This window comes from Gavialis gangeticus, unplaced genomic scaffold (genome assembly GCF_001723915.1).
Source record: "Gavialis gangeticus isolate Ggan-Ray unplaced genomic scaffold, GavGan_comp1, whole genome shotgun sequence".
Taxonomy (NCBI): domain Eukaryota; kingdom Metazoa; phylum Chordata; order Crocodylia; family Gavialidae; genus Gavialis; species Gavialis gangeticus.
Window position 1 is genome coordinate 1,517,092 of NW_017729011.1, and position 6,587 is coordinate 1,523,678.

The window sequence follows — 6,587 nt, forward strand, 5'->3', positions numbered from 1 at the left end:
CCTAGTTTTTTAACTAGGATGGGGTGAGAGACGGTGTCAAAGGCCTTGCTGAAGTCCAGAAAGACTACATCCACCGCGACACCTGCATCCATGGCCTTTGTGACCTGATCATAGAAGGCAATCAGGTTGGTCTGACATGATCTCCCCCTAATAAAGATAAGTCCAGGGGGTGGCAACCTGTGGCCAGTCAGCTGGATTCAACGTGCAGAGCTCTTGGATCTGGCCCTTGAACATGGAGCTTTGATGGTGAGGGGCTTGAGCTGGTTTGCTTTTACCACCAAAGGGAGAAGTGCGGGCTGTGGGCAGGTCCTAGTACCCACCTACCCTTACACCTGTCTCTGACTCAAGGTGGGTCATTCCAGTCCACAGCTGGAAACGGTGGCTTACTATTGTACCAGTCAGTTACAACTTACTGGACTCTGGGCAGGAGTAACTATGGCCTTGGTGGTCAAATTAAATGATCAAATGGTTTTACAATCTAGTAATGATGTAAAGCAGTTGCTCCTAGTATCCATGCCTGCTGAGAAGGGAAGCCCGGAGTAATTGTAGCTACCCAAGTGAAAGTAGAATCTAAAAATTGGGTTGAAGCAGTGCTAAGACAAGTAGTAGTAAAATAGGATTTGGGTCAGATGACCTGTCCATTATTAATTTTTATTTAAAAATACTAATTGATTGTGATTAACAATGAATTTTTTATTTTATGATTGTTAATAATTTACAAGATAGAGGTCAGACAGGCTTCAGAGGTTTCTTGCACCATATAGAAACTATCAGCTATAAATAAATAGCATTCAAATTTAGATAGTCTAATCTAGCCCCTTCTCGTTTATGGAAACCCAGGCCACAGCTCCAACAACCGATCACATTTATCAACAGGTGAAAAGCAAAACTGGATTGATTTCCAATGCTGATCAGCACACAGAAAAGACTACTCAACTTCTGGTGCTGCCTTACAACAAACACTGCCACCCACCACAAAGTACTAGAGTAGGCAGCAGCCTAAACCAAAGCGGAAAAAGGATCCAGCCCTACATAGTGCAGTCTGAGTTCAACAGCTCCAGCCTCTGGGTCACCTAATCAAACACTGCGGCTCCACACCAGAACACGCAAGACTCTAGATCAGTGATTCTCAACCCTGGGGTGCCTTGAGAGCCTTTCAAGGGTGCTGCAGGGTGCCACACAATATCAGCACTGTTAGGCTCACAAACACGACTCACAAAACAAACCAAGAGATCTCAAATAGAAATCCACAGCTGTGGTCTTTCTGAGTTCTTTGCAATACAAAAACTACTTTATTATTTTTCTGTAGTCAAAATAAGAGTAAAAAACTAATAACTAGTGTTTGCCTCAAGTCTATCGGGGGTGTCTTGAGTCTAAAAAGGTTGAGAATCACTGCTCTAGATATTACAGGAGAACCCTACATGTATGTATAGATAACCACCAAGCGAATAGATAGGAGCCAATTGACAGTACTCAAGGAGACCACAGTTCTGGGTGTACTGGGACTAGTAAAACTTGTGCACTGCAAATGGCTTCTTCTGATAGCTCTATGCACTAGACCAGAACCTAAAGTACCAATCTAGGCTTTCTAGGAACAATAACTATAACATAGTAGTAAACCTGACTGCTGGCATCCCCCCCAGACCTGTCCTGCTGGCAAAAACCTCCCCACAGGGGCACATGCAAAGTTCAGGCAGCCTTTCTCCCCAGACAGGCACAGAACTCCCTCTAAACCCCAGAAAACAGCAGCTGCTCAGTCAGCAGGAGTGGAGTGGGGCAGGACATTTCTCCTGAAGTGCCCTGAGTATGAGGAAGTGAGAGAGACTCCTCCAGACTATCAGGAACCAGAGAAAGCATTTCAGCAAAGAGCAAGTCAGGAAGCTGGTGCCTGACCCTGGGAGACAGGAACAACTTGTGTACTCCATTGACACTGGCCACCAAGTGAAGGAGATAGTGCTTCTACTGCCTGCTGATGTGTAGCTCCAGGGGTGGATCCAGAGGGGCTGCAGTTGCACCCTCCACCCATGCCCCAAAGTGATTCCTGGTCCACCCAAAGTTTAAAACCAACTGCCCAGCAGTGGCAGCAGCATTTCTATTCAGGCAGCAGTGAGGGAGTCTCTTGACTTCAGGGCCATTACTTGATTCCTTCTGAGCTCTTTATTCCATAGGTGATAACAACCCTCTGTCCTTTCTAATGGGCTTGATGTCCTACTAATTAAGCTATCCTTTCTTCTGCAATTCTGCTGTCTCTTAGCTACTGCTCTTAAGGTAGCTCCTATTTCACAGCCCTGCAGACTGTTTTTACCTCTAGCTAAAAACATTGTCAGGTGAACATTAACTCAGGTGTGAAAATACTTTCAGTGAAGCATTAGATGCACTGTCAAGATGCGCAGAAAGGCTAGATTTTGTTTTATGAATGGGAAAGAGATGTACATTTAATTCAATGGCAACAGGACCAAAGAAATCTCTTTTGAGACTTTTGGCATCATCTGTTGTGTTCTAATACATAATGTATGATATAGCAAATTAATTCACATTCCAATAAAGTTAATTTTCATAGAAACATAGGGCTGGAAGGGACCTCAAAAGATCATTGGGTTCAGCCCCCTGCATGAGCAGGAAAGACATCTGGGATCAGACAACTCCAGCCAGGTGACCGTCCAGTCTTCTCTTGAAGACCTCTAGGGTAGATGATTGCACCACCTCTGGGGGGAGCTTGTTCCACCCCAGTCTGGACACCCCAGTTGTAAAGAAGTTTTCCCTAATGTTCAGCCTGAAACTATCTTCCAGGAGATTGTGACCGTTGTTTCTAGTTTTCCCCCAGGGCGCCCTGGTGAACAGCTGTTCACCGAGCCCCTGGTGTATGCCTCTGATATAGCAGTAAGTCACAATCAGGTCCTCTCTCAGCCTTCTTTTCTTTAGGCTGAAGAGTCTGAGATCCCTCAGCCTCTCCTTGTATGGCTTGCCATGCAACTCCCTGATCATACAGGTGGCCCTTCTCTGGACTCTCTTGAGCTTTAGCAGGTCCTTGTTGAAGTACGGCACCCAGAACTGGATGCAATACTCCAGCTGTGGCTGCACCGATGTTGAGTAAAGCAGGAGAATCACTTCTTTGGATTTACTGGAGATGCATCGATTGATGCATGCCAGAGTTTTATTGGCCCTAGCAGCAAATGCATCACATTGCCAGCTCATATTCATGCTGGGGTCTGTTGTTACCCCCAGATCCCTTTCATTTGTAGTGCTAGTCAGGTTAGCGATGCCCAGCCTGTAGGTGTGCTGGGGGTTCTCCCTTCCCAGATGCAGCACTTCGCATTTCTCTACGCTGAACCTCATCTTGTGCTGCCCAACATGCCAGCCTGTCTAGGTCTGCTTGTATCTGCAGCCTATCTGCGGGTGTGTCTGCGCAACTCCATACCTTGGTGTTGTCCGTGAACTTGGTCAATGGGCTTTTCACCCCCTCAGCCAGGTCATTGATAAAGATATTGAACAGCACCTGGCCAAGTACTGACCCCTGGGGTATGCTGCTGCCCACATCTTGCCAGGACAACACTGATCCATTCATTCGGACTCTCTGCATCCTACCCGACAACCAGTTTCACACCCACTTAACTGTCCCACAGTTGATCTCGATATCTTCCAGTTTTCTGATCAGTACCTCGTGGGATACCAGGTCAAAGGCTTTCTGGAAGTTGAGGTATATGATGTCAACCGCTTTTCTCTCATCCAGGTGATGAGTCACCTGATCATAGAAAGAAATGGGGTTGGTCAGACAAGACAATCTCTCAGGGCATTCTCTACTAGTGACCTGAGCTTATTAAAATTTTCATTTTTAAAGTCTAAGACTTTGAGTTTGGTATCTGTTTTGTCAGCCTTGCAACGGACCGTAAACGTAATGATTTCATGGTCACTATTGCCTAGGCTGCCCTCTATGTTTAAGTTGGTCACCAGGTCATCCCCTTTGGCCAAGACCAGGTCAAGAACTGCATTGCCTCTAGATGGCCTGTGCACCTCCCAAGTCAAAAAAAGCTCTTCGGTGCTGGTCAGGAAGGATCGTGATTGATCCGAGCTGGCCAAGCATTCCTCTCAGGTTATGTCTGGGTAGCTGAAGTCACCCATGACAGCCACGTGCCATGCACGCACGGCCTCTGTTAGTTCACGGGCAAACGCTAGATCAAGTTCCTCCCCTTGGTTAGGCAGCCTCTAGTATACACCTACAGTCAGGCCTCTCTTGCCACATCTCCCCTGAAGCTTGACCCAGAGGGTTTCTGTCATATTGAATGTAATAGTTTGAATTCTTGTGATAACTGCCTATTAGCCAGTTTAGACAAAAGGCAGGGTTTATCTTCTTATCTAGGCCATTGCTTGCTTCGCCTGGCCCTGCAACAAGTTTGTTTAAAAGTCTTAGGTTCTCAATCTTATCTTTAGAGGCCTTTGACAAGTTAACCTAGGAACAAGAAAAACGACCCTTAGGCAAATATTCCCAGAGATCAAACCCTAGAAGCCTTTGAAAGGGGGTTGGGAAAGAGAAGTCACCGCAGTGTTGTGGAAAATCTCCCAAAAGCACCCAGTAAAAATCTGTTGAGTAAGATCCAAGCCCAATTTGGGAGTAGTGACAGGTTTGAGTAGGAGGGCCCCAAGATGGTAACTCACCCAGTATATAACCTGTAACCTATAGTCCCAATTTGGAGGTAACCTCACTTGCAGAACACCAAAGGAAGAATCGCAAGTGTAGGCCAGATCAAACTGATCACCTGAACCACCCTCTCCGTGAACAAGAGCTTCTGTTCACACTGAAGCCACGGAGTGCCCGAGTGGGACCAAAGGAAGGGGACTTGTTCCTATCACTGCTGAGACCAACCCTAAAACCATAACTAAAGAATGAAAGTATCCCTGGGGATTTGGTTTCTCGGAATTCTAGGATTGTATCTGTTTTTGTAATACTAATTCTTATAGCCTTGTTTGGGAAGGAAGTGTGTTTGGAGCATTGTTTCTAATATATGTAGTTGCTGTGTTTTTAATGTTTGTGGTATTTGTTAAAGCTAAGTGTCATATGCGTAGTAAGGAGTTTTAATAAACATATTAAAGGAAGAAAAATTGTGATCATTGTGAAAACAAACAGGGCTCAACCTCACCCCACCAGCGCACTGATTTGAACCAATACATCATGTGGGACTTCTCTCTATCCTGTAAACCCATAAGAGATAGTTTCAAGCTCCTCTTCTTTGGGGCCAACTTCGGCCTGTAGGGAGGCGTACTGCTCCTTCACATAGAGGGCAACACCCCCACCTCTCTTCACTACCCGATCCCTTCTGTGAAGGATGTAGCCCTTTATGGCTACGCTCCAGTCATTGGTCAGACCGCAGTTGGAGTACTGTGTCCAGCTTTGGGTGCCGTACTTCAAGAAGGATGTTGATAGACTGAGAGGGTCCAGAGGAGGCCACTCGTATGGTTACGGGCTTACAGGACAAACCCTATGAGGAGAGACTGAGGGACCTGGACCTCTTCAGCCTCCGCAAGAGAAGGCTGAGAGGTGATCTTGTGGCCACCTACAGATTCATTAGGGGGACGCAGCAAGGGATTGGAGACGCTCTGTTCACCAGGGCGCCTCTTGGGGTAACAAGGACCAATGGTCACAAACTGACAGAGAACAGATTTAGGCTAGACATCAGGAAAAGCTTCTTCACGGTAAGGGTGGCCAAAACTTGGAATGGGCTCCCAAGGGAGGTGGTGCTCTCCCCTACCTTGGGGGTCTTGAAGAGAAGGCTGGATGGGCATCTGGCTGGGGTCATCTGACCTCATCACTTTCCTGCCCAGAGCAGGGGGTCAGACTCGATGATCTGTTGAGGTCCTTTCCAACCCTAGCATCTATGAATCTATGAATGAGAGGAGTCCCACCAGGTCTCCATGATCCCTACTAGATCGTAGTGCCCAGTGGAAAGCAAGAGGACTAGTTCCTCCTGCTTGTTCCCCATGCTTCTGGCACTGGTGTACAGGCACCTAAGTCCTTCTACTGAGGTCACTGGCCGCCTGTTGCATTGAAGGGGAGTTTTGTTTTTGCTTACATCATGAACTAAGTAGTGTAGCCCTAGCCCCCTAGCACAGTAGTAAAAGTAAAGCTCTGGTTTCTTTTTACCTGGAGAAAAAAACTGTGTTGTGTCATATGTGCTGCACTTCACCATCTGCACTCCCCTTTTCAAAATCCTAGGTTTGCCTATGTGTAGCCCTCCTCTAGCTGGCACTTAGCAGCCCCTGGGAGATGGCATATGTGCAGCTACTCATGCAAGTGAAACCTTGTTGAATTCAGCTTTTATAGGACTTCTAGGCTGTAAGGCTCCTAGATCCAGCTGAAATGCAACTCTCCTGGAATGAGATGGCAGCAGTTCAATCCAGCAGCAAGGAATAAAGCATCCATGTAGCACTACTAAGAAACACCCAGGCTGCCAGGTCACAAAGTTCATGGCATCTCCAAGAAAGGAGGACTTGAATTCTCATTCCACTGCAAAGCTGACTCCACTACACCCCAACTCATGGCAACAGCTCAGTGACACCTCTAAAGGGGAAGGCCTGCTTGAACTGAGTCCTCT

At 46.8% G+C, this 6,587-nt stretch overlaps 1 protein-coding gene across 3 annotated transcripts in view; it reads right to left on the bottom strand.

Moving 5' to 3' along the window:
- The window catches only part of TOR4A (torsin family 4 member A), a 34,139-nt gene that overhangs the window by 3,655 nt on the left and 23,897 nt on the right, over positions 1-6,587 (bottom strand). The window contains exon 1 of one of the 3 annotated variants that reach the window (XM_019510352.1): positions 3,586-3,662. The exons of the other annotated variants lie outside the window; for them this stretch is intronic. The gene's annotated coding sequence lies outside the window, so the exon portion shown is untranslated. Of the gene's footprint in view, positions 1-3,585; positions 3,663-6,587 lie in introns of those variants that run through there. 3 annotated transcript variants of the gene reach the window in all.